Raw genomic sequence first — 27,564 nt, forward strand, 5'->3', positions numbered from 1 at the left:
CATGTGTTGAAAGTGTGCACAGATTTGCCTACTGTAAAAGTAAAGGTAAAGGGACCCCTGACCATTAGGACCAGACGCGGACGACTCTGGGGTTGCGGCGCTCATCTCGCTTTACTGGCCGAGGGAGCCGGCGTACAGCTTCCGGGTCATGTGGCCAGCATGACTATGCTGCTTCTGGCGAACCAGAGCAGCGCACGGAAACGCCGTTTACCTTCCCGCCGTAGCGGTACCTATTTATCTACTTGCACTTTGATGTGCTTTCGAACTGCTAGGTTGGCAGGAGCAGGGACCGAGCAATGGGAGCTCAGCCCGTCGCGGGGATTCGAACCGCCGACCTTCTGATTGGCAAGCCTTTGGCTCTGTGGTTTAACCCACAGCGCCACCCGCGTACAAAGGTAAAAATGGCATCCAGCCATCCACCTGCCTTTGCCTCTGGCCACACCCAACACTGGAATGTGGCCCCCAGAAGCAAGCCCAGAAGGGAATGTGGCCCTTGGACTCAGAAAGTCTCCCTACCTATGAATTGGAAAATTGTAATAAAATAAAATAAAATAAATTGCAATGTGGGCAGAACGCCTGGGAGCATTCCAGAGTTATAAAGTGCTTACAATTCCAGAATACACCTTTCGGAGAACTGAAGGTTGGGATTTATCTCTAGCTTAATGGAGCTTATGCCCTTTACAGTTTTGTGCTAAGTCTTTTTATGTACTGAGGGGTTTCTTTCTTTCTTTCTTTTTTCTTTCTTTTCTTTTTCTTTTTCAAGACAGAGAACCTGGCAGGTAGAGTGCTTTAAAATTATGAGGCTGGACTGTGAAGTGTATGGTTTCACGTACCAGGTTTGATGTGCTCTGTGAGTCTTAAAACGTCTGCAAGGATGCCGCAGAGAATCGAGGAGGAAATGAATAGGGCATTTAAGAGAACTCTTTACCTGCCCAACCGGAATCTTGAGTTTCAGTTGACTGGTGGCTTGCCTTTCGCCTGGATGATATGGATTTCATGCCAGAATGTCAACAGGAAAATTTCGTGCTTTCAGTCCCAAATAATCAGTAGGCCGTGTTGTTGGGTGTTTGCCTCATAAGCCTGGCAGGGATGACTTTTGAGTCTTTCCTTGCTGAGGATCCATGCAGTGGCATAGCAAGGTGAGGTGGTACCCGGTGCAGAAAATTACTCGCCACCCCATCCACATTGAAATTATTAAAAGAAGGAAAAGTAAGATACTTACAGATGCAAGTGTTATTTTCTGGTTTATTTACTTAACATTGTGAGTATAAGAACTTAAAACTTTTTTTTCCGCGATGGGAATCTCTTACGAATGATTTTTTTTTTTTACTTAATTTCGCTATTTTGCAGCTTTGGCTTAATGTACAAATACAAACAAATTGCATGCATCATATCGTTTACGTTACTTACCAAACTCAGTATCATAGAGAAGAGGACGATCACAATGAATCAATGAACTAAGAAATGTAACAAAAATAAATTCAGCACGGCACTTATAAGCTTCAGGTATAAAGCATAACTAACTAACCCAGGTGGCGCTGTGGGTTAAACCACAGAGCCTAGGGCTTGCTGATCAGAAGGTTGGCAGTTTGAATCCCTGTGATGGGGGGAGCTCCCGTTGCTCAGTCCCTGCTCCTGCCAACCTAGCAGTTCGAAAGCATGTCAAAGTGGAAGTAGATAAATAGGTAATGCTCTGGCGGGAAGGTAAACGGCGTTTCAGTGCACTGCTCTGGTTCGCCAGAAGAGGATTTGTCATGCTGGCCACATGACCTGGAAGCTGTACGCCAGCTCCCTCGGCCAGTAATGCAAGATGAGCGCCGCAACTCCAGAGTCGGACACGACTGGACCTAATGGTCAGGGGTCCCTTTACCTTTACCTAACTCAACAGAATGATGTGGGTTGACTGACCGGCACGGCAGAAGATAGGATTGGTTGCGGGTTGAGTGATGATGAGTCACTGGTTGTTTACGCCTCACTCGAGTACAAACTGCAGAGACAGACTTTGGCGAATTGGCAGGAAGAAACACCCTCTCCCCTTCCTTATTCATATGCTCTCCACTACACTGTGTTGTGTTCAGCCGCGTTTCGTTGCGTTTGTTGACTGAACTAAAAAGTTTCAATACATATTATGTTGACTTGTTGAGGTTAATTAATTGTCAGACGAAGTTATTAAAACTCGTTTTAAATAATATTATTGTTTCAAAACTAAGTTTTGTGAGCTCCCTAAATAAAACAGCACCCTAAATAAAACAGTTAAAACCCCATCCCTATTAAAACAATAATTTTATTTCCTGGGCATATTAGTCATTGCCACTGAAGTGACTTGCATTAAAAATAGAAACATATTATGCCATAAAAGAAAGGAGAGAGGAGAAAAGTGATAAAAAAACACGAATCTCTCTCATAATTCAAAACAACCCTTCCTAACATTGGAAGCATCTTGTAAAAAGCACAGATCAATTTATTGGTGGGACTCATCCTAAAGAACTTTTGTATATGATTAGAGAAAGGTGTTGCCTATGACATGCAGCTTCCAGTGGGATAGGGAACTTCAAGCCAAGGGGCCAAATGTTGGCCTCCAGGCATCACCGTCTGGCCCTCAGAACCCCTTCCTAGGGTGCAACCCACTGCCCATGCCACACTCTTCATTGGCCCTGTTGGGTCTCCTCCTTGAGTCCTTTACCTGGTCGGAAGCTGTCCTTGAACTGAGATAATGCCTCTTGCAAAACCTCTGGTTTTTGCATGGCTGGAATGTAGCCTACTATACAAAGCTGAGAGTTGCAGCTATTAACTTTGGCCCCTGATCCCATCCACCAATGGCATGTGGCCCCCACACTGCAAAAGGTTGGTGGCAGACAGGAGAGCCTCTCCTGAGACTACAGCTCCCATCAACCCTGACAATTGACCAGGCTCACTGGGGCTGATAGAATCGTAGTCCACCTGCAGCATCTACACCAGTGTTTCCCAAACTTGGGTCTCTCTCTGTTGTTGGACTACAACTCTCATCATCCCTAGCTAGCAGGACCAGTGGTCAGGGATGATGGGAACTGCAGTCCAAAAATAGCAGGAGACCCAAGTTTGGGAAACCCTGATCTAGAGGGTCACAGTCCCCTGCTGCTACAGTCAACAAGGCCTAGCAACTTATGAGCTGGGCTTTTGGCGTAGTCGCCGTGTGACCGATGAATCTCAGGTGTGCTGATGCAGCACACCTGTTTGTTTGGGGAGGCCTACTGCCAGCAAAACGGAATCAGCAGAACGGGATTATTTTTTTTTTTTACAGAAATGCAGAGTCACCGTTTTATTAAGTAAAGGAATGCAAAATCGTAGGCACAAAAGTGCTGTCGCTGCAGCCATGCCTGTGAAGTTACAGCACACGCAGCCAAGAAGGCAGAAGGAGAGAAGCAAAACCTTGTTAGGTGTGCTTTCCTGGTTGTTCACCCAGTGTTGTCAGGAATTGCCCATTGAGACTTTTGGGTCTAAACCACCAAATCATGAGAAATCCGCTCCACTTACCTGTGGGGAGGAGTTGCGGTGGACCGCGTGGCCGCCCTCTCACTTCTGGGTGAGCGGGGGACTTTGTCCCTCGCTGCCCGGAGGATTCGCGGCCGTGTCAGCAAGCAGCCGGCCAATTGGCTGGCTGGGGAGGGGGCGTGGCCGGGACCCACCTTTAAAAGCAGAAGCGCGAGCCAGAGGGCTTCCTTTCGGCTCGCTTCCTCAATCTCCCACCCTCCCTCCCTGCTTGCAGGTTTTCCTTCAGTGGCCTTGCTCTGGACTTCAGTTGGTCGCCTGCCCTTGTCAGGGGCCTGGTAGGAATTTTTCCACTTGGCGGAATGGCTTGGCCATGTGGTTTTTGCCTACCACTTAGCAACTGTCACAGCTTTGTAAGGTGTTGCAGTTAGACCTTATGATGGGGGAGGGGAGGCCTGGCCATCGCCTGCCCCTCCAAACTTAAGGGTATTCTGTTAAAGGAATCCGGGGGTGTGGATCTTGTCCGAAGCCCGGGGTGGGGCTAGGGCCATGCCATGACCCCTTGGGAACCCAGGGGGAGCTCGAGTTGGTCTGAATCGACGGAGCTCCCCCTACCATTGGTTTACCCTTACTTGACTTCCTGCTCTGCAGGCAGGAGTCAGATATAGTCAGGTCCACTCAATGCCTAAGCCAATCCCGCTCACATTCTGTAACCAATAAAGTTGTGGCCAAATTTTGCCCAATAACATTAACCTTATATCCTGTTTCCTTGTGTGTTTATTTCATCCTCGAGGGGGCGGCCACGGGGTCTCGACATGCAACGGATAGTGTCTCATCCCTCATATACCCAATTGATCGCTGGTTTCTGCAGGAGAAGGCCTCCTGCAGGTACCATCTTCTCAGGAGGCCTGTTCCATACAGTATAGGAATTGAGCCTTTAGCTGGGCACCAGCCATCCTTTGGAATCCCCTCTCTTTACATCTTAGCCAGGTGCCATCTGTTGTCTTTTTGACACCTAGTGACAACCTCCTCCTCCTCCAGCAAGCTTTTTAAGCAGAGATTGTTCCCAGTCCGTGTCTGTTTTTTATCGTTTGTGTGTTTGACACCCTGGGCTCCTTTGGGAGGAGCAGCCTGACACAAATTCAATAATGGACTACCTTGGCAGGTTGTGAACTCTTGCTTTGCTGGAGGTTTTTAAGCAGAGGTTGGATGCAGTGTTTGAAATTCTCCAGGCACCAGGCACATTTTGCACCTGGCTATTAGCCACTTGTGACCAAGTGAAGATGCCCGGGTGCCAGGATGAAGCCTGACGTCTCCACCATCTGGAGGTACATGCCTGGGGGACCTTGGATCTTGACTGTTTCCTCGCATTGGCAACGCATCCTGTGGAATTCTATCCATTGTATTTTATCTGCACAATCGGAACGAATTTCAGGAACCAAAGATTGTATTGAAAAATACGGCTTTTGAGTGGTCTGGCCCCGAAATGGCAACTAGGCATTCCGTTTTGGCAAATGTAACCCTGGTTTACCTTGTCTTTACATGTATAAGACTAGGGTTTCCCCCCTAAAAAATAAGTGTCCAAAATTTGGGGGCGTCTTATACACGGATAGATCTTCCCTCATTTTCTTAAATTGGAGTCTCCCAAAGCAGGGGGCGTCTTATACATGGGGGCGTCTTATAGATGAAAAAATATGGTAAGTAGCCATTTGATGCCTAGCTTATACCTGTATATCTGAGTTTCTAACCCTGCTTGGATGGTCATCTGTCATGGATGCTTCTTTACTTGAGATTCCTGTATTGCTGGGGGGGGGGGTTTGGACTAGATGACCCTCGGGGTCCCTTCCGACTCTACATTCTATGATTCTTTGAATAAAATGCATCCACCCATTCCTGTCCAACAAAAGAAGCTTTTCTCTCTCCCACACACAATACTTGAACCCAGTGAAGCTGAAAGTTGAATGAATCAGGACAGACAGAGGAGAGAGAGAACATCACACAGTCTGTTGTTCATTTGGTCCCAGGGATTGTAGCATTGCCCACCAACTTCAGTGAGGGAGGATGAGAAAACCCTTATGGGAGGATAAGGCTATCCATGGCTACTAGCAACAATGGCTGCGCCTCTCATGTCGGAGACAGTATGCTGGGGATCAGAAACAGGGAGAGTGTGGTTGCCTTCTCTGCTTTTTCCATACGGTGCATAATTTTATATGCCTCCACCACCACCCCCTCCCCTCAGTTCGCACTTTTGTAAGCTGAAAAGCTCCAAACGTACCCTTCCACACACACCCTGATTCTCTTTAGCTGCCCTTTCCCACCATTCAGTTCAGAACAACAAAAGCATTTAAGTACAGAATTCTGTATGATGTAGCTACGTAAGCTTGGCGCCGCTGTTTCTGCAGCGTTAACTGCCCACCGGCTCCCTTATTCTTCCCATCTGCTGTTTGGGAGCTAAAGTCCCTTCCTGCTTAGGCTGATAAGAGTCTCCTGTACATCTGTCGATGTCTGTTTCTGAAGGATAGCTCTGAGTGACGGCCCCGATGACCACGTCTGGCAGCTCCATCTTCAGGCCCTGATTATAAATACGCAAAGCTAACAGGAGAGTCCACGAGTTCCATATTGGCAACATCAAGGGGGCAGGACTGTGTTTCCTCGCTTTGCTTGCAGAACGTGTCCAAGCTTCAGTTCCAAGGAGCAAATGATGGGGAATGCTTTGCTTCAGATGCTTTAGACTAGAGTAAGGGCAGTAACTCAGTGGGATAGCATCTGCTTTACTTGTGGAAGGTCCCATGTCCAGTATCTGGCATCCACCAGGTAGGGCTGGGAGAGGCCCCGTCTGAACTCGTGGTGGACCACGGCCAGTCAGTGTAGACAATGCCCAGTGCCGGATTTACGTATAAGCTAAACAAGCTATAGCTTAGGGCCCCACTCTCTTGCCCCCCCCCCAAAAAAAAATCAAAGGGGGAAAAAGCTGGATGTACATTTCCAAAATATAAGATAAAAAACAAATAAAATAAAACCTACATACAGCAAATGGGATGCGGGTGGCACTGTGGGTTAAACCGCAGAGCCTAGGGCTTGCCGATTGGAAGGTCGGCGGTTTGAATCCCCGCGATGGGGTGAGTTCCCGTTGCTCGGTCCCAGCTGCTGCCAACCTAGCAGTTTGAAAGCACGTCAAAGTGCAAGTAGATAAATAGGTACCGCTCCGGAGGGAAGGTAAGCGGCGTTTCCATGCGCCGCTCTGGTTCACTAGAAGCGGCTTAGTCATGCTGACCACATGGCCCGGAAGCTGTACACCGGCTCCCTCAGCCAGTAAAGCGAGATGAGTGCCGCAACCCCAGAGTCGTCTGCGACTGGACCTAACGGTCAGGGGTCCCTTTACCTTTTTACATACAGCAACAGTGTTTTGTGTTGTGTACGCTCCTATGATGGGCCTCGCCTGCTAGCCTGCTCCCTAAAATATCACTGGTTTGCTCATTTCTATATATAGGGTGCCTACATTCTGCATGGACTGGTTGCATGGCAGCAGGTGCAAACAGCTTTAGATACCTATTAGGTTCATAAATTACCATATAGCATATACTCAGCACAAAAACAGTGACAATTTGTTGTTGACAAAGGACAGCTGGACATACTGGACCTTCAGTAGCTTAGGGCCTCATCAAACCTAAATCTGGCCCTGACAATGCCTGATCCAGTAGGGTTTTTTTTTTTTAAGTTTTTTATGAGACTCTGGAGAGTTGCTGGCAATGACAGCTGAAAATTTGGCTGGGTAGTCCAATTGGTCACCACCTCGCATTGCATTATGTCAGAAGAAGAAGAAGAAGAAGAAGAAGAGTTTGGATTTGATATCCCGCTTTTCACTACCCGAAGGAGTCTCAAAGCGGCTAACATTCTCCTTTCCCTTCCTCCCCCACAACAAACACTCTGTGAGGTGAGTGGGGCTGAGAGACTTCAGAGAAGTGTGACTAGCCCAAGGTCACCCAGCAGCTGCATGTGGAGGAGTGGAGACACCAACCCGGTTCCCCAGATTACGAGTCTACCGCTCTTAACCACTACACCACACTGGCTCTCTGTCAGGCTTTCTGGTTTGCCGAGCACAAAGAGCTGGCTGGCACCTGCTCCAGCCTTTTGCTCCTTCCTTGCCCACTGCATTGCATCCAAACCAGGGGTTATGGTTTGTTTCTCCCCAACTAGCCATGGCTGCAAGGCAGCCTTGAAGCCATGGTTTGTTGTTGGCTACCTGGTTGTGGGTTTTGAAAAGCGACACGGTGCTTTAAATGTATGGCGTGAATATGGCTTGAGAGTCCGCAGAAGAGCACATGCTTTATCAGAACGAAAGGTCCTTCTGCTTCCAGCATTCCATTCTCCCTGCGGCCAACCAGACCCCCCTGGGGATTATCCATGCAGGCCGTGAGCATAATGGGATGCTATCGCCAACCGCAGGAGATAATATTGGGCAAGATGGTGAAGCGGTCTGATCTCACATCTCATTGTTGCCATAGCTCTGAGCATCAACCATTACTTTAGCACTTAAGGGGGGGGGCAGGAAATAAGGCGCTATCTGAAACTGTTCTTGTTGTGCAAGAATGCTACACAGTAATTTGCAGCAACAGATAAAAAAAATAAAATAAAAGAGGGGGTGGAGAGAGAAAGAAAAGGTAAACAAGCATTTTTAATCCTAAAATCCATGAAACGAACACATTAGGCATGTCGTTTTTTGTATACATAGATTTGTTTTGCTCTTGAACTGGTAAATGAGGGTTGTTTTGGTCCGAAGCCAAATAATATATTGAGGCAATTTCATGCCTCATGAATTATAGAAGAGAATGCTTGGTACGTGGAGCTCCAGTCTCGGCTCGGCTGGCTCTCTCTCCCCCCCCCCCAGCTCCCCCTTTTGGTTTAATCCCTTTGGGAATCTCGGTTTTGAACCGCCTTCCAGAGCTTGTGCGATGCTTCTGAAAGCCGGCAGACTGGCCCGACAGAATGGAAGGAATTCTAAATATGAGCCCCTTCCCCCCCTTCACTGGAGCCTTCTCTCCCACCCCTTTTATTTTGCTAACTCCCAGATGGTAGCAAAAATGCTTTGATCTTATCATAATGGTCAGTGCTGCTTGCAAAAGAAAAGCACTTTCCTGAACTCTGAGCTCTGAAAGACAGCCTGGGCACGATGCATTTTAAAATTCCTTCTGGGCTTTTTGGAAATAAAAAAAAAATGCTGCTTGCATCTTTTTCTTTTTCTTTTTTTTTAAGCTGCACTTTGCTTTCTAGGAAGGAAGACTGAATTGTTTGGGCTTCCTCGTTAAGGCGGAGCCGCTCACAATTTAGGATCCTCTGTCTTGGGGTTGAGCAATTTGCTCAGCGCCCAGAGCAGGAATAGATCACAGACCCCAGAGGGCTGCCCCTAATTTGCATGCCTTAGTTACAAGTCATTAACTGAACCTGCATGTTGTTCCAGACTTGCTGGATGTTTTCCAGACTTGCTGGATGTGGAACACTGGCTGGTGGACGTGTTGCATGCATTTTGCAAATTCCAAAAGGAGCTGCTGTGTTAGGCTGTTGTGAGGGCAGAATGTGCCGCGACAATATAGGGATTAATCCGCTTCTAGTGGCATGCCATAGATCTGGAAGCAACCTCATTCTTTTGTGTATACCAGAGTGCATACCAGAACGTTAGATTATTTCCATTGGGTTTGTGGCTGCTGACTTGCGACAGGGCCTTTTCCGTGGTGGCTCCTCAGTTGTGGAATGCCCTCCCTAGTGAAGTGCACCTGTCTCCATCACTATTACCTTTCAGGAGGAATTGGAGTGGAAAATCCTATTTACCCAGGCATTTGGTAGCTGAAGAATATACTGTTCCTGGCAACCCCAAGGGCATTGGATGGAATAATGATTTTAGCTGTAACTGGTTTTTGAAAACTTTTTAACTGTAACTGCTTTACAGTTTAAAACTGCTTTAAAACTGTAAATGTTTTAAAGCGGCATTATTTTGTTTTTAAGTTGTGGGTCTGCTTACCACCCTGGGTTCCTTTGGGAGGAAAGGAGTGATATTAATTCAGTAAACAAACAGGTAAATAGGTTAAAAGGTAAAGGACCCCTGGACAGTTAAGTTCAGGCAAAAGGCAACTATGGTCTTAAGGTGCTCACCTCGCTTTTCAAGCTGGGGGAGCCGGCGTTTTTCCACAGACAGCTTTCCAGGTCATGTGGCCAGCAAGACTAAACCGCTTCTGGTGCAACGGAACATTGTAACGGAAACCAGAGCGCATGAAAACACCGTTTACCTTCCCACCACAGTGGTACCTATTTATCTACTTGCACTGGCATGCTTTCGAACTGCTAGGTTGGCAGAAGCTGGGACAGAACAATGGGAGCTCATTCCATCGCAGGGATTCGAACCGCCGACCTTCTGATCGGCAAGCCCAAGAGGCTCAGTGGTTTAGACCACAGTGCCACCCGCTTCCCTTAGTGAATAAATACAGTGGGTTTAAAGCACTCGGTCACCACAGTGCAACAAATCCACTTTTCAAAAAGAAGCAAACAAGTCCCAGACTTTTTGTGGTTTGGAAAGTGATGGGGAAATACATTGAAATGTGTGGGGTGAATGGATGATTAATGGAAAGAGGTATAAACTCCCAATGGATTACATAGAACCATAGGATGAGTGCAGTTTGTATGTTTGCTGTTGCAGACCCTCCCCATCATTCCATAAATCAAAACGGGTTTTTTTCCGAGCTTCAAAATTTCCGGAAATTTTACATCTCTATCCCCGTCACGTTGTAACTTCCCTGCATGTCACATTCCTCCACCCCCAAACCCCCTGCTGTTTAGCTCTGCAGCTCTGCAAAAATATATATTGCATATATATAATGCAGTTTAGTTATTGTAAAGATCATGTTTCTAAAACTTGCTTCCAGTCCCTGAGGACATTCCCTGGTACATTTTCAGATACTTTTTTTGCATCCCTTGGGGACAAAAGCATGCTTGTTTTTTTAAAAGTGAAATACTAGATTCTCTGAATTACAAGAAAAACCTGCTTTGGTGTCACAAAAGTACTTTCATGGAAGTCATCAGTGTGGAACCTTTGACCCGCTAGACTTTGTTGAACTGTAACTCCCTTCATTCCTGGCCATTGGCCATGCCCGCTGAGGATTATGGGAGTTGTAGTTCAGCAATACGGATAGGGCCAAACATTTCCTACACCCAGGGCCGGCGCGTCCATTTAGGCGAACTAGGCAATTGCCTAGAACGCCAAAATGGAGGGGGCGCTGGCCAGGCTTGGGCGGGGTGGGCTAGCAGCAGCTTCTCCGCTGTAGCGGAGAGGTGCTGGTTGCCCCCTACACCACCACCCCGGCTCCCGCTAAAGCAGGCTTTGGCGGGGGGCGGGACGGGCGAGCAGCAGCTTCTCCGCTACAGCAGAGAAACTGCTGCTTGACTCTCCACCACCCCCACCTCCCGCTAAAGCAGGCTTTGGCGGGGGGCGGCGGCGGGGGCGCCATAAGGTGGTTCGCCTAGGCCGGAATAAGCCCTAGCACCGGTCCTGCCTACACCTGCTCTTCTGATTTTTCTTTAAAATAATAAAAAAAGAATGAAGAATGAAGAGACTATGGTGTTAAAAAGTGACTCTCCCGCCCTAAAAAACTGGATGAAGGAGATTTTAATTGCATTGATTGTGAAACTAATTAAGATACTGAAGTGTCCAAGCTAAGAATGTTACATGGAAAAAATACGAGAGGCGCATCGCACATAACCTTTGTAAATCAAGAAAATCTTTAATTAAATTTTTTTTAAAAAAAGAATGTGAACAAGGAAATTCCAAACTCAAAACTGACTGCAGTCATGAACTTACTAGGTAGACTGATGCAGACTTCCTATGATTTGCAATAATCAAAACAAAGCAAAAATGAGACAAAGTCATGCCAAAGTGACGTCACATTTTGTACCATCATCAGTTCAAAATATTGGGAACTGTCATGCTGAGTTTGGTGATGTTCTGTTCAGAGGTGGCCAAACGTCTACCAAAAAATGAACCAGGTCTCCCTCAAGTGATGTTTCAGTCCACCATCTTGCTTCAAAATGGTGTCTGGCATGGCATCCAGACATCAACAAAACCTGCTGCCCCCATATTGGGGGTCCTTGTGCTGAGTTTAGCGATGATATCTCAAGAAGCATCCAGACCTCTTGGGGAACAAATGGATGAACTGCTTCCCAAAAGTTATTGTAGATTGCTGTAACAGATTTCTTTTAACTCTGTCATTAGTTATATTGGCTGCCTATATTTTTCAAGAAGCGCAGGAATGGGGGAAGATACAAGGTGTGCCAAATTAAGGAATAATGATGTCTGTGCTGCTGCAGTTTGAAACATAATGCATAAAATGGGGAAAAAAACCTATTCGCTTTCTCTGTTTTAGGCTAATGGCATTGTTGTTTTTTTAACTTGTCATTCCAGAATTCTCCTCCTCCATCTCCTGTGGAGCCAGTCTCAAGTTAGAAATCTGATAAGGTAAGAACATTTAGTATGTTTCATTAACAGTAAAGACAAGACAATGAGTTTGGAGTGAATGGTGCCTTTGGGAGAGATCATAACTCAAGGTCATGCTCTAAGAAGCGCCTTCATGGACTCAGTCCAAAGAAGGTAAAGTCTTTTACCAAAATACTTAGGCAAGAGTTCAAGGTGTGGTGTAGTCTCAACAAGCCAAGGTCAAGCACGGAGAATCAGTCTTGGTCCAAAACATAATCCAGAAGTTGAGGTCAAGAAACAGTCCAACAACAACACCACAGGAAGAGCTCCTTGCCATAAAAATAGTATATAAATGTACCATATTTTTCCGCTGCATAGGGCGCACCGGACCATAGGGCGCACCTCGTTTTTAGAGGAGGAAACAAGATTTTTTTTTTATTAAAAAAGCCCTGTTTGTTTTGAGGATCAGCTAAAAGTTTTGCAGCTTTTTTTTGCAAAGGGAAAAGCCCTGGTTTTTTGAGGATCAGCTAAAAGTTTTGCAGCTTTTTTTTGCAAAGGGAAAAACCTTGTTTTTTGGGGATCAGCTAAATGTTTTGCAGCTTTTTTTGCAAAGGGCAAACAGCAAAGCTCCTTTTGCAAAGGGGGAAAAGCAAAGAGGAAAAGCCCCGTTTTTATGGGGTTCAACTCACATTTCTGCAGCTTCTAAAGGAAAGGGAGCCTTTTCTATAGTTTCTAGACAGATAATCTAATCAGCCAGACACATGTCGCTGGGGAAACAAACAACCTCCCTCTGCAGCACATTCCACAATGGAGGCCTGGGCAAGAGCGCGGGGCTGAAAGGGAGCCGGGACTCTTATCTCTCTCCCGATCTCTTGCTGATCAGGGTCCTTTCAACACCCCCCTTTCTCTTTGTAAAATAAAAAGCATGATCCTCTTTTGGCCCCTGGGCAATTCAGCTCCAGGGACCACCATTCGCTCCATAAGACGCACAGATATTTCCCCTTACTTTTTAGGAGGAAAAAAGTGCATCTTATGGAGTGAAAAATATGGTAATAGCACAACGCAAATAAAATAAATAAAATAAAATAAAATAGTTCTTCAAGGACTCCGTGTCTGGAGCCAAGTCAGGGCTAGGTGTGATGCCCACACATGTTGCCTGCAAAAAGATCATTCGTTCAATCCCTGGTATTGCCAGTTAAAAGGATCAGGGAGTGTGTGATGGGAAACAACCTTTGCCTGCAGCCGTGGAGAGAGGTTGCCAGTTGCAGCAGATAATACTGAACTAGGCTGACTAAGGTGTCTAGTTTAAGGCAGCTTCTTACGAGTGGAGAAGCCTAGGCAGTGATGGGGCATTTGTAGAGGAAGGTCCATAGCTCAATGGCTGAGGACACACTTTGCATGCTGAGGGTCCCTGGGTCAGTCCCTGTATCAGGTAGAAGATATTGACAATGGGCCAAGCAGAGCCACTATACTGTTTCAGAACGCCTGCTGGAAATGTTTCTGTTTTTGCAGGCCTACTCAGACAAACGATTTAGTTGACCTTTGTTTTAAATGTTCTATTGATTTTATCTTTGCGTTTAACGATGGGTTTATGTATATTTGGCTCGTATCTGTTGCTTTTGTACTCGGAGGAGAAATTAATGCACCTAAGTTAATCACATTGGATGCAACCCTTTGCTTTTCATTGCTCTGTGCATTTTCATTGTGTTTGATATATAACTGGACTTGTACACCACTCAGAGATTTGTTTTGTGCAAGTGGTTAATAAATGATATAAATGACTGATGTGAAAGACTTCTGCCTGCAAGTCAGATTAGACAAAGTGGGGCTCGGTGGACCCAAGATCTCAGGGCCAGATGGCTTATTATGCTTCACAGAGGGTAAGTAATTTCCATCCATGGAAGGGCTTTCGCTAGAGTTTATTACAAGGAAAGTTAAAACTACAGTGGTACCTTGGTTCTCAAACTTAATCCGTTCTGGACGTCCGTTCCAAAACCAAAGCGTTCCAAAACCAAGGCATGCTTCCCCATAGAAAGTAATACAAAATGGATTAATCTGTTCCAGACTTTTAAAAACAACCCCTGAAACAGCAATTTAAAATGAATTTTACTATCTAACGAGACCAATGATCAATAAAATGAAAGCAATTATCAATGTACTGTACTATAAAATAAATAAGACAGTATTGTAGATGATAAAAAAATCAAAATTATTATTTTTTCTTACCTGCGCCAATGATAGCTATTGTTTGGATGGGGGGCTTTTATCCATTTTCGCAGTCAATCAATCAATAGCTAAGATAAGAATAAGATTTAGGATTTAGGATTTAGAATATGTTGATTATAATTGTAAGACTAAGATTAGATGCAAGAAAGTAGATTTTTCAATGTTTCAAAGTTACTAAAGAAGATTAGAAATGAACGCAAAAGAGAGGATGTGAGGAAGTCCCAAGCGTAGGATTATAAAGAAGATAAGGATGAGTAAATAATTGTGTCGTTTATGTGTATTTTGTGTGGTTTTTGTAGTGTATGTATTTGTGTTTTGTGTATTTCTGTTATTAAAATCCAATAAATTCTTTTGGGGAAAAAAACTGGGTTCCACACAATCACAAGAACAAATTAACCGAAAAAGCCTCCAAGACAAAAACGCAAAATAAATAAATAGCAATAGCAAAAGCGCCAAACTTAATCCGTTCCTGAAGTCCATTTGACTTCCGAAATGTTCAAAAACCAAGGCGCAGCTTCTGATTGGTGCAGGTGCTCTTGAAACAATAGCTGACAGCCACATTGGATGTTCGGCTTCTGAAAAAAGTTCGAAAACTGGAACACTTACTTGGGGGTTTTTGGCGTTTGGGAACCAAGGTACCACTGTATATCCAACAATGTTTTCCCACTGGCACGCCAACTTATGCAAGCAGACACGCTATAATGGATATAGGGGTTGTATCCAATGTGGTGCTAAGTCGAAGTCCTTTAGTCGTATATTTGTTCCACCAGCGGAATGTTTCTATGCCAGGAGAGCATAGTTGCGCAGAGGAATGCATAAGCAGTTTGCTGGTAAATTTGTTGCATAATAGATGGCGCAGTCTGTTGCATGATGAGTTTCTGCTAGCACAACTATCTTTGCGCCAGCAGACAAGAGAATGAATGTGGGATGCAGCTTGCAGAATCTACCTGTTACAAATAGTGAGAAATGGCCTGATTCCTGTCCCATCATATCATCAGTGTTCCAGCTTTAAAAAAAAAGGTTAGGAAATTCAAAGAGGGTAAAATGTGCTTGATTGTGTTTCAAGGCATAATTTAGCAGGCACGGAAGGAATTCTGCGTTGCAAAAGAAATAACCTAGACTTAAATAAAGCACAAAAAAGGAAGTTAGCTAAGTTCCAGGTGCTGAACTTGCTACTTTCAAGGACTGGCTTCGGTGCAGTTCAGAGGGCAAGGGGTCTTCTCAGCAGGCTAGATGACTTACATTTGGCTCTCTTGTCTCTCCTCCAGGGTTGGCAGCAATGCACATTATGAATTGATGACATGTGTGCCTGTTATGAATTGATAATAAGTTGCATCTAACAGCTTGAGCCTTAAATGTATATTCCCACAGAGTAAAAACATGATGCAACTAGGGATGGAAGGATCCGTCCATTTCGGTTCTGGCTGTTTCTCATTTTGCGGTCTCCACATTTTCTGCAGCAGTTTTCTTCAAAAATAAATCTTCATGGAAACCCTTCAGCATTTCAGTGCAAATTTCTCCCAATAATTTGTAGGCAGTTTTGACTAATGTAAACACAATTTCAAGGAATTTCTCCTGATGTCATGCATATCTGTATGGCTGTTTTAACTAAACTGTTCATTTTTATCCACACTTTCCCCTAATAAGATGCATGTGGGGGCCGGTGTTGGGAGCAAGTCAGCAATGACACACAAGGTGCCAGTGAAGTTGACTATTCAAAGAAACCAAAGCAGTGCAGGCCTAGTGAGCACAGCAGCTCTTCCCAGTAGGTATTGCCCCAATGAGGCAGTTGTGAGGACTGAAGGTCCCCGGCTTCCCACCTAAGGCTCCTCTTCTCCTGATTCCTTCCCAAGCAATCTGAGACTCCGATGTCTTGTCTTTCTCTGCTCGTCCCTCTTCATGCCTCTTCTGGTTCTGGGAGGCTTGAGGGGAGCTGCTCACAGTAGGTGAGGGAGACCCCCTGTCGTCTTCAGCAGCCTGCCTCCACTTTGCCTCTAGAACCCCCTCTGCTTCTGTCTTTGCTTCTGGACTGCTCTCTGCCACAGCCTCTCCCTGCTCACTAAACCCTGTTCCCTCTTCAGCTTCTGACATCTCCTCCTCCCAGTCTGCTCCCTCTTCTCCCTCTGACCACTCATCATCGTCCCACCCAGGGCAGGATTTAGGTTTGATGAGGCCCCAAGCTACTGAAGGTAACGGGTCCCTTTATATGTCCAACTGTCCCAAATTGTTGCTGTTTTTTGTGTTGAATATATGTGATATGGTAATTTACGGACCTAATAGGTATCTAAAGCCATTTGCACATAACAAAATATCAATTTATCAAAGTAATCGTTGAACTGAAATACAGTTTTAGGGAGCAGGCTACAGGCGCCGCCCATTACTTACATCACAGGTGCCTACACAACACAAAACACTGTTGCTGTATGTAGGTTTTATTTTATTTGTTTTTGAAGCAATGGCGCCAGGTGCGGAGCACACTCCGCCTCAGCAAGGGTGACAAGGGATGGCCACGGGGCGAGAAGCAAACTTCCGTCCACAGGCAAGTCGGAGCTTGACCACGGGGCGTGAGGCACACCTCCGCCCACCGGCAAGCCAGTGGCTGTCTTGGCTCATGCCCTCTTGTCTACCCTTTTGCCTTGTCTGAGTGCCATGGCCTCTCTCTCTAACCTCTTGCTCTCTCAGTGGTCTTCCGTGCCCTGTCGGTGACCCTCGCCTCCTTTGCAGAACTAAGGAAGGGGATATGTAGGGATGACCCTCGGCTGACCTGGGTAGGCCTGTCCAGTGCGTCACACTCATGTCTGTGACCTTCGCCGCCTTTGCAGAGGCATGGCTCACTTTCCACTGGGAAGGAACATGACGTGGTGGAGCAGGTCTCGCAAATGTCAGAGGAAACATACGTGTCAGCTCATGGTGTAAACTTGCTAAAGGTCAAACTGTTCCTAAACGCGTGCACAATCTTGCTAATAAAAAGAGCCTCTGCCAAGCTTTCACCTCGCTCTGGCGCAGCTCACCTGCAACCAACTCCTAAGTGTGCCTTCACTTCAGTTTTTTTATCTTACATTTTGAAAATGTACATCCAGTTTTTCCCCCCTTTAATTTTTTTTTTTGGGGGGGGCAGCTGGCACCTCCCACCACATTCAGCCAGCCCACGACAATGCATTTCTGTAAACGTCGGTTGCAGAAATCCATTGCAGAATCCTGATAAGTGCAGGTTTGGAAGTATCACTGTTTCTCACATTGTTTTGGGAAGGTGTAGACTTGGTTTTAAATAACACCTGAATCCAGTTACTCCCAGGTCCCAAAACAGAGCCTCTTTGTTTGCTTGGCCAATGTGCAAAATTCACCCACCCCCAATAAAACAGTAAAACTGTTGCAAACACACCACCGGCCGGTTGGTTCTTCTGACAGAAGCAATCCTTCAGCTGAGGTGGGCTGGGCGGCGGTTGCCTACATGTCTCCTCGCATCAACGACCCATCAGGAGAATTAAATCACTTTTATTGCCTTTATTGCATTATCTCAGGCCAGTATATGTCTTGCTAGCATTTATTGCCCTTAAAAGTGCATCAGCTTCAAGGTATTTAGGTTAGGAGTCAGTCTGCCGGGGTTTCTTTGTTGCTAGGCTCAGTTGGAGGGATTCCATGTTAAATGGTAGCGATGGATCGTGAATTATGATTCATGGAGCAGCCTGTGACTTTATAGCTTTTAAGCTTGGAGCTCTTCTGTTGGTGATGGATTTGTTTGGGGCCTTCCCAGTCCCCGGTGTCATTTCGGCTCATCACGTGCCTTCTATTTATTTTTTCAACCAAGGCTCCTTTCCTTGGCATATCAATCCCATTTGCTTTCTAGTTTATCCACACTGCTTCTTTTTGAAATCTGACTTCCTCTGCAATCTCCCCTTTGCCGTAAGAGCAGCCTCTGCCAGCCTGATGCCCTCTAGTTGCTTTGGACAACCGCTTTGCCCCATATATGCCCACTCGGCCACTTCGATCTGCAGAATCAGTGCTCTTTTGGGTGCCACAGAATGCTCATTCTGTATTTGTAGGAAATTGTTCTTTAAGTGTGGCAGCACCTACACTTTGGAACTCCCTGCCTATTGATGTCAGGCATATGCCTTTGCTGTACTCTTTTCAATGCCTACCAAAAACATTTTTCTTTAAAACAAAATAAAAAAATTCCTTCCAGTAGCACCTTAAAAAGGCAAAGGGACCCCAGACCATCAGGTCCAGTCGTGTCCGACTCTGGGGTTGCGGTGCTCATCTCGCTCTATAGGCCGAGGGAGCCAGCGTTTGTCCGCAGACAGCTTCTGGGTCATGTGGCCAGCATGACAAAGCCGCTTCTGGCGAACCAGAGCAGCGCACGGAAACACCGTTTACCTTCCCGCCGGAGCGGTACCTATTTATCTACTTGCAGTTTGACGTGCTTTCCAACTGCTAGGTGGGCAGGAGCAGGGACCGAACAACGGGAGCTCACCCCGTGGCAGGGATTCGAACCGCTGACCTTCTGATCAGCAAGCCCTAGGCTCTGTGGTTTAACCCACAACGCCACCTGCACCTTAGAGACCAACTAAGTTTGTTCTTGGTATGAGCTTCCGTGTGCATGCACACTTCTTCTTTAAGTTATCCTTCCCAGATACCGGTATGTAGAATGCCAATGCGTGTGTTTTAATATGATCTTTAGCTCATCGTTGATTTTAATTACAGTATCTCTTTAATGCTTTAAATAGTCGTTTTTACTGCTGTTGTCATCGTGCGTGCGTTTCTGGTAAAACCCTTCGACGTCTTTTAAAAAACGATCAAGCAATATATAAATCTTGTGAAATGAACAACAGACTTGCAAAAACTCTGGCATAACTCTGATCATGCAGTTTGGGGCCTCGGTCTGTAATCTCCAGAAATGGTAAAGAATTCCACGTTCCCGCTGAGGCCAAGGGCCCCATGACAGTCAGCACCACAGAGGTGTGCAGCTAGGGAGGAGGGATAGAAGGAGCTGTCAATTTCCCCTGCTCCATAAAACGAGCTGCTCTGCTCTGATTGCTTTCGCGGATCTTATAGCCAAGGCTGTCTCTGAAAGCGCCAGATGAGCAACTTGCCGCCCTTTCCTCTTGATTGCGCATCATATAGCAGGCCACGGAGCATGTCCCATTGCACTCCGTTGCTTCTCCCTGAAAGGAGTACAGATGGGAACTGCCGCATTCAGCCAATGAATTGACCAGATTATAATCGGTTAAAAGCAGTTTGAGCATATATATTTTTTTAAATGTACCCTGCATAATCAGGGATCATGGTTTCCGAACCAGTTATCTATCATTGTCATTTATTTGTGTGCTGCCTTTCAATAGTTAAACCATTCTCAAGGCGGCTTGTGTCAAAAGATTTGCATAATCACACACAAAAATGCCACAATATTTTGTCACAAACTATGAACGAAAAAGCCCCAGTAAGTATAAAATTAAATTAAAACAATCCCAATAAGTCATAATAAGTTATATAACAATAATGATGCAAAAACGTAATACCAATAACAGCAGAAGTTAAACATCTCCAAAATTTAAAACTTCACTCCAACGAAAAAGCTCCTAGGTGTTGGGATACTGTCAGTGGCTCCCGGCTGGTTGCCCAGGAAAGTATAAAGACAAGGAAAAGTTTTATTTCAATCATTACAGAGGGAGGTTATAGAACCCAGCCTCTTGGATAATGGCATTGTCCTGAGTGAATCTGCACCACCCTTCTCTCCCACTTCGTCATTCTCATCATCTCCTCTACTGGTGCTGCTATGTGCCCTCTGTCTTTGAGCTCTTTGCTCTCCTACTTTTAAGGCTCGCCGGGTTCTGGGAGATGGAGGGTCTGGGGTGCTTTCTAATGACAACATGTGAGCCAGGTGTTGTTCTGGCTCTCCCATGATTTCCCAGCTTTCCCCCTCATCTGCCTCTGAGCTGCGACCTCCCTGAAACCCCTGTTGTCAGTCTATACTGTCTTCTTCTTCTTCTTCTTCTTCTTCTTCTTCTTCTTCTTCTTCTTCTTCTTCTTCTTCTTCTTCCTCCTCCTCCTCCTCTGCTCAGTCCCTGACACTAGTAAAAACACCAGGCATGCGAAGCTGCGGCGGCCATTTTAGGTGAGGGCACTGGCGACCTTAAAGAGCATTCTCCCCCACCCCAGTCCCAAAATTACCCAGTGCCAAAATCACGCACCCCAGCGACACAATCCTCTCAGAGCTGGTCTTACTCAGTGCGACCTCTCAGGCATGCCTCCTGCTCCGTGTTGCTGTTTTTTTCTCAGAGCATGCGAAGCTGCGACGGCCATTTTAGGTGAGGGCACAGGCATTGTTGCTCTGGCCAGGTCTGATGATGTCGACGGGCCATCAGCCTTTCTATTGGATGCTGGTGAGGTATAATAGGCGTGCCATTTTTTTGCCTTTATTCTATATTTTAGGCATGACAGGTGTGGTTTTTAAAAATTTTTTATTATGCCAGAGCCTTCCTCGATGGTCATGTTACGCTTTGTACTAATTTGATGCTGTTTGGTGCAGTGGTTACGGAGCAAGGTGGTGTCACACGCGCACGCAATGGGAACATTTATATAGATATATAGATATGCTGCCCACCTGATTGGGGTGCCTCAGTCATTTATATAGATATATAGATATGCTGCCCACCTGATTGGGGTGCCCCAGTCATTCTGGGTGGCTTCCAACAAAGTATTAAAAACACAATAAAACCATCAACCTGTTGTCCCCGCTGGTGCGTTTCCAGCATGTCAGTTTCCCCTCTGCTCCGCCTCCCTCCTGAAAAGCAACAAGGTCCTGCCTGCTGGGCACAGTAGTTCCACCCCAACCAGAATGATGTCTTCTGCCTTTTGCCTTTGAAGACAGGGGACCCCTTCACATGGAATCCTGCCATGTACACTGGGCTCAATTCTTTGTGTTAATTTTTTTCCCCAAAGGAGACTTCTCATTCAGACTAATTTAGCATGACAGGACCAATCATTCCACACACACCCCTTTTAACCATACCTTCTCTTAATTAGCAAAAGAGACACATATTTCAAGCTTTATATAGTACCCTGTGGTTCTTCTGCTAACTTTGATGATTTGGGAAAGTGCCTGTTTTTTTTTTTTTTTAAATCTTCTAATTGGGAAGCCACTGAATGTTGAAACTAGCCTATTATGCAGAGCACTAAATTCCTCAATGCTCTGAAATGTAAAATCGTTCAACGGACATTAAGAAGGGATGGGACAGAGGTCAGTTCCTCCCTTCCCTTTGACAAGGAGAGAGATTTAAGAGGGCTTCTCTAAACATTTTGCTCATAATGGATAATAATGGTTCCCTCTGATAGCAAACTCAGGTGGCTGAGTGCCGACCAGTTTGGGAGTGAAACAGTGCCAACCCTCAAAAGAAAGAACAGTGGTACCTCGGGTTAAGAACTTAATTCGTTCTGGAACCTGAAATTGTTCTCAACCTGAGACACCACTTTAGCTAATGGGGCCTCCCACTGCTGCTGCGCCACCGGAGCACGATTTCTGTTCTCACCCTGAAGCAAAGTTCTTAACCTGAGGTACTATTTCTGGGTTAGTGGAGTCTGTAACCTGAAGCGTCTGTAACCCGAGGTACCACTGTAGTGGCTATTTGCATACTTAAGGTATACAGTGGTACCCCGTGTTATGTATGCAGTCCGTTCCGGGTCGCGCCACGTAACCCGGGCGTACGTAACATGAATGAACCAAAAAGAAAAGAAAAAACCTGGAAGTTTGCGAGTTTTTGCGCTTCTGCGCATACGCGAAGTGTGCAGAACACTTTTGCACACCCGTGCTTTGCGCGTGCTCCGTGGAGGACTTCCAGGTTGCGGAGGTCCATAACTCGAATGTACGCAACACGAGGTATGACTGTACGCCCTTTGCATGCAGAAGTAGCTAACTTTGTGAATTAAAAAGAGAGTTACATTTTTAAAACAACTGTCCATCAGAAACCTAATGATGTTAAGGGCAGTTTTTCTTGGCGCCTAAAGGTGTATAATGAAGGCCCCATCTGAACCTCCCTGGGGAGAGCATTCCACAAACCGGGGAGCCACTGCAGAAAAGTCCTGCTCTCGTGTTGCCACCTTCTGGAGAAGGAGGCATACAAAGAAGGGCCTCAGAAGATGATTTCAGGATCTAGGTAGGTTCATATGGAAAGAGGTGCTCCTCAACCAGGACCATAGAGAGTACTGAGCTTCCTACCTTGTGGAACTCACTGCTGCTAGCACACCGGCAACAACGAGTGTTCTCAGAACATTGCCATTACCTAATTGCCACCACCTCTGCCTTTTGATTTGCTTAACACATTTTTATACAATGCTTCAATAAGAAGTGTCTGGGGCAGTTTACAGTAGCTCATAATAAGACGCAGTTAAAGCAGCGGCAACCAAGAAAACAGTTGGCTGCAGTAAAACCCGGTGCTGAGAACAACCACAGAAGAAATAAGAATATGCCAGAGGTTAGAAGCCGTGGAAAATGAATTCTCAGAGGGTGAGCTGCATTAAATCTGTTGCAAAAACAGCAACAGTCTTTGCGGCATCTTAAAGGCCAACCAATTGCATCATGAGATAAACCGGGTTAGCCAACGTGACTTTTGTTTTTGTTCCGGCTTTTGTCTTTGTTTGGCTGGACTACAATTCTCACCATTCCCTGCTGTTGGCCATGCTGGCTGGGACTGATGGGAGCTGTAGTCAGAGGCGGATGTAGAGAAGTGGGACTGGTTTGCCTGCACTGGGTGCTGAGCCGAGAGGGTGAGCTGCAACAATGAAGAACATTTTGGTCTTAAAAGGGGACTAGATACTATACATTTATGGAGGAGAGGACTATCAAAGACTACTTGCCCTGATGGCCATGCTCCGCCTTCACAGCTGGAGACAGAAATGCTTCTGAATGCAAGTTGCTGGAAACCTCAGGACAAGAGAGTGCTCTTGTGCTCAAATCCTGCTTCTGGGTTTCCCATTGGGGGGCGTCTGGTTGGCCACAGCAGCGACCAGAGGAGGAAAGACTGCTGGGAGGAGCACAGAGAGGAGCAATGCCATGGTGCACCTGTAGCAGCAAAACCGTACGCCTTCATATGCTCCCAGTGTGAGCCAGTGTGGTGTAGTGGTTAAGAGCGGTAGACTCATAATCTGGGGAACCGGGTTCGTGTCTCCGCTCTTCCACATGCAGCTGCTGGGTGACCTTGGGCTAGTCACACTTCTCTGAAGTCTCTCAGCCCCACTCACCTCACAGAGTGTTTGTTGTGGGGGAGGAAGGGAAAAGGAGAATGTTAGCCGCTTTGAGACTCCTTCGGGTAGTGATAAAGCGGGATATCAAATCCAAACTCCTCCTCCTCCTCCTCCTCCTCTTCTTCTTCTTCTTCTTCTTCTTCTACTTCTTCTTCTTCTTCTTCTTATTCTTCTTCTTCTTCTTCTTCTTCTTCCCATATTGGTCTCTACAACCACAGCAGGTGCTGTAACTCTCGAAGGCTCACTCTTCCATTGTCTCCTGAGACAGACAGATGCCAAGATCTGGTTAGCCACTGTGAGAACAGGATGCTGGATTGGATGAGCCACTGGCCTGATCCAGCAGGCTGTTCTTATGATGCCTCGGGCCCTTTCAAAGGGCAGAGAGGCCCCATTACTTGTTTGGAGAGGAACCTTGGGATTGGGGAAATGGATGTTGCCCTCTTAACCTCTCTGTTTGACTCCTGGGGAATCTCCCAAGGCCATGCCCCCTCACCTGCTCTGCTCCAGGTCCTTGAAGGCTTTTGGCTGGCTGAACTTGCCTGATGGACGATGGGGAGGTTGTGTGTGTGTAGAATCTTTGGGCTTCTACATTGCTGCAATATAGACTTCTCTTCCATTAATGCTCTATCTAATTTTGTCTGTGGCCCCGTTCGCCTTCTTCTCTCTGATCTCACCCATCGCTGGCATGTCGCCCCTGGAATGTGGCTGCCCCCCTCACCCCCGAGTCTCTTGCAGGTCCCAGGATCCTGTGAATTCCGCTCTTAAAACCCAAGAACTGATTTGCTGCATTGGAAGGCTAATCAGCATTTAGTTTATAGCTATTAGGATAATTAGGCGGCTCCCCTCCGTCATGAAAATTTTTGGTTGTCAGTTTGGAACCAAGTGCTGATTAGTTTTATATTCTTCTCCCAGCGAAAGAATCTGGAGTAATGAATGCTTTATGAGGAAAGCATAAATTGTAAACGCTTGCGTCAGAATCATTTTACAACTTTGCTTCTCTTATTGCCGGCTGATATAAACTCCATCCCCATCCCTTTGGATTACATTCCTTCCAGTCACCCCTGTTTTGGCCTAAAGTCCTCATTAGTTTAGTAGTCTTGCATCTCGGCATTTGCATAAAAGCAAACCATATAAATTGGTGGGGGGGGGGGGAGAGGAGAGACAAATGTAGGAATATCATGTTCTGAAATGAGCCCCTCCACAACCTTTGTAGCCTCCTACTGTTTGGAAATTAAAGTTGCAATTAAAGTGTCATATTTTTCCCCCAAGGGATCCTACTCCCAGTAATCTGTTTTGATTAATTTTGCAGCAAAGCCTTGCCTCTCCCTTTGCCCCCCAACCCCCACTCCTCCAAAAGGCTCATTATATTCTGTAACTGACACAGGGATGTGATGCCTAAGAAAGGAGCCTTCCTCCTTTTTATTTGTACAAAGTTGAGTAGTGCAATTTTCATATGCATCTGAAATACCACAAGTATATAAATTCAGCCAGGCATTAGGCACAGCTTGACAGTGATTTGTAAAAAGTAGCATTTTGCAGAGAAGTACACAGGAGCACAGGAAACTGCCTTACACTGAATCCATCTAGCTCAGTATTGTCTGCACTGTCTGACAGCTGCACTCCAGGATTTCAGGCCTGGAGTCTTTCCCCAATCCTGTCTGGAGATGCTGGGACCTTCTGCATGCAAGGGCATATGTTCTGCTAATGAGTGATGACCTTCCGCCCTAAGTAGGAATACAACATGAAGTTAGAAGTTTGACCGGTGTATAGCACCATGCTCAAGAGTAGGTGTGGGGAACCCTTGGCCCTCCAGATGTTGCTGAACTATAACTCCCATAATCCCTGGTCATTGCCCATGCTTGCTTAGGGCTGATGGGAGTCTCAGTCAGCAGCATTTGGAAGGCCAAAGGCTCCCCACTCCTGCTCAAGAGGGATTGAAAGCCCCAGTTAGGGTTGCGACAAGAAGAAATCCAACCAGGGTTTGCATACTATGGGGTTTGCAACCAGGGTTTGCAACCATAGGACTATGGCAAGTTGTTTCAAGTGGATCCTTCCAGCTTAGCATTGGTCACAGTGACTGGCAGAGGCTCTCCAGGGTTTCAGACACAGGTCTTTTCCAGTCGTACCTGGAGAAACAAAAGATTGAACCAGGGCTTTCTGCATACAAAGCGTTGGTGTTCCACCACCAAGCTGTGCCATTGCTCTCATAGGAAGCTACCTAACTCCAAGTCAGACCATTGGTCCATCTTGCTCAGTACTAGCAGTGGCTTCCCAGGATTTCAGACAGGGGACATTCTTAGCCCTGCCTGGAAATGAACCTGGGACCTTCTGCATGCAAAGCAGATGCTCTACCACCGACCTTAGGAGTGCAGGCCAGAGGTTTACAGGAAGAGTAAGATGAGATTGCAGCCGTGTTTCTCAAACTTGGGTCCGCAGCTGTTGTTGGACTGCAACTCCAGTCATCCCTAGCTGGCAGGACCAGTGGCCAGGGGTGATGGCAGTTGTAGTCCAACAGCAGGTGAGGACCCAAGTTTGAGAAACCCTGGATTACAGAGTCAACTAGGATTAGGTAACAGGAGGGTGCCAAGCCCAGAAAGTTATAGACATGGCGTAGTCTTGACTCCTTATAAGAACATACATGTACGTTGAGCACTGCTGAATCAGACCAAATGTGCATTAGTCCAGCCTTGCAAATAAGACCACAAGAGTTACTAGCCTGCTGGGGTTGGCAGAGAAGAAACAGAATGCTGCATGTCCACTTTGGACCCCAGTGAGGTGACTTCTCTAGCAGCCCACTTGGTTTCTATGCTGGGCACAGAGGAAGGGTAGAGTGCACCGTTCTTCCACCAGCCCACTGACTTTTGTCTACATGGAATCCTATGCAGTCCCCTGTACCTGGTCAACAGGCCAGCACTTAAATACAAGGGGGATTGAGTCCAATATTCTGATTCCCACAAATTTGTTTATTCCCACTTTGAATCCGTGTGATAAGATTGTGGCCATCTTAACATCTTGCCAGATGTATGGCTCCAGCGTTTATTCTATTACATCTGAAGAAGTGTGCATAAACTCGAAAGCTCATACCAAGAACAAACTAGGTTGGTCTCTAAGGTGCTACTGGAAGGAATTTTATTTTTATTTTTATTTTGTTTATTCTGTTACATGTTCAGTAAGAACTGCATGTTGTGCCATGGTGTTACTCACGTTTGTCTGTCCTGAATCTTTCAGTAGTAGAATTCCAGTATTGTTATCGTCTACTATCGTCGCTGTTATCGTCTACTGTTGCTTACAGTAGGAGTGGTCGGCAAGGCAAGACAAGGCAGATCAGAACCCTGAACAGCTCCCAGTGAGCCCCGCTGACCGAACCATCAAAGATGTTGCTTCAACAGAGACCCAGAATCATATGAAGGTTGGGTTCCAGTGGCTCTGCTTTCCTGGGAGAGCTGTTCCCACAGCTGATTCTGAAGCCACATGCTCCTGCCTGGTTGTGGAGAAGGAGTCAACAGGGGAGTCAACCACAAGTCCAGGGATTATGGGAGAACCTTGGGCTGGGCCAGTGGGGCAGTGTAGAAGGGAACAATGAGGTTTCCACCTGAGTCAAATGACCTGCGAGTTGTCTGAATGTGAGTCCTCCATGGAGTGACACTGGGGCCAGCATGCAAGCGTCATAACAGTTGCACCCTTGCCTTCTTGGTTGTCTGCAAGGTGAGAATTTCCACCTAAAACCTGAACGGATCTGGATTTTCTACCCTCGACATTCTCCAATGATCTTTTGAAATATAAAGAGAGTATTATTCCAGAACTTTCTTCAGTGCCCCGAAGCTTTGTTTATTTTTCAAGGCAAAGAAAAGGACCTCCTGTTTTAATCAAAATGTATGGAGATAAATACCTCTTCCAAAAAATGAGAGAGAGCTATTTTTTCTTTTTCTTTTTGCCTTGCTAGGACTCAACAGCTCTATCTATATTATCTAGATTTACAGATCTTTTCCTGTTGCAAGCTGCTAAAAAATAAATAAAAATTGGCTTGTTTGTCTTGGCTGATGATTTTCTAACCTTGTTGTGAAGGTCATACTGCAAGTTGGCAGGACAGTCCACCTGCAGTATTTAAGTTATGGCTCCAGCGTTTATTATATTACATGTTTTTGATGCATGATGGTATGATCATCCAGTAAGCT

General features: G+C 46.0%; 1 protein-coding gene across 10 annotated transcripts in view; it reads left to right on the forward strand.

The window, feature by feature from the left end:
• Positions 1 to 11,911: 11,911 nt before the first annotated feature.
• Positions 11,912 to 27,564, forward strand: part of ARVCF (ARVCF delta catenin family member) — a 452,118-nt gene continuing 436,465 nt past the window's right edge. For all 10 annotated transcript variants that reach the window (XM_033135996.1, XM_033136004.1, XM_033135999.1 and 7 more), the window contains exon 1: positions 11,912 to 11,968. The gene's annotated coding sequence lies outside the window, so the exon portion shown is untranslated. The remainder of the gene's footprint in view (positions 11,969 to 27,564) is intronic.

The sequence above is a fragment of the Lacerta agilis genome, chromosome 17, assembly GCF_009819535.1.
Source record: "Lacerta agilis isolate rLacAgi1 chromosome 17, rLacAgi1.pri, whole genome shotgun sequence".
Lineage (NCBI taxonomy): Eukaryota > Metazoa > Chordata > Lepidosauria > Squamata > Lacertidae > Lacerta > Lacerta agilis.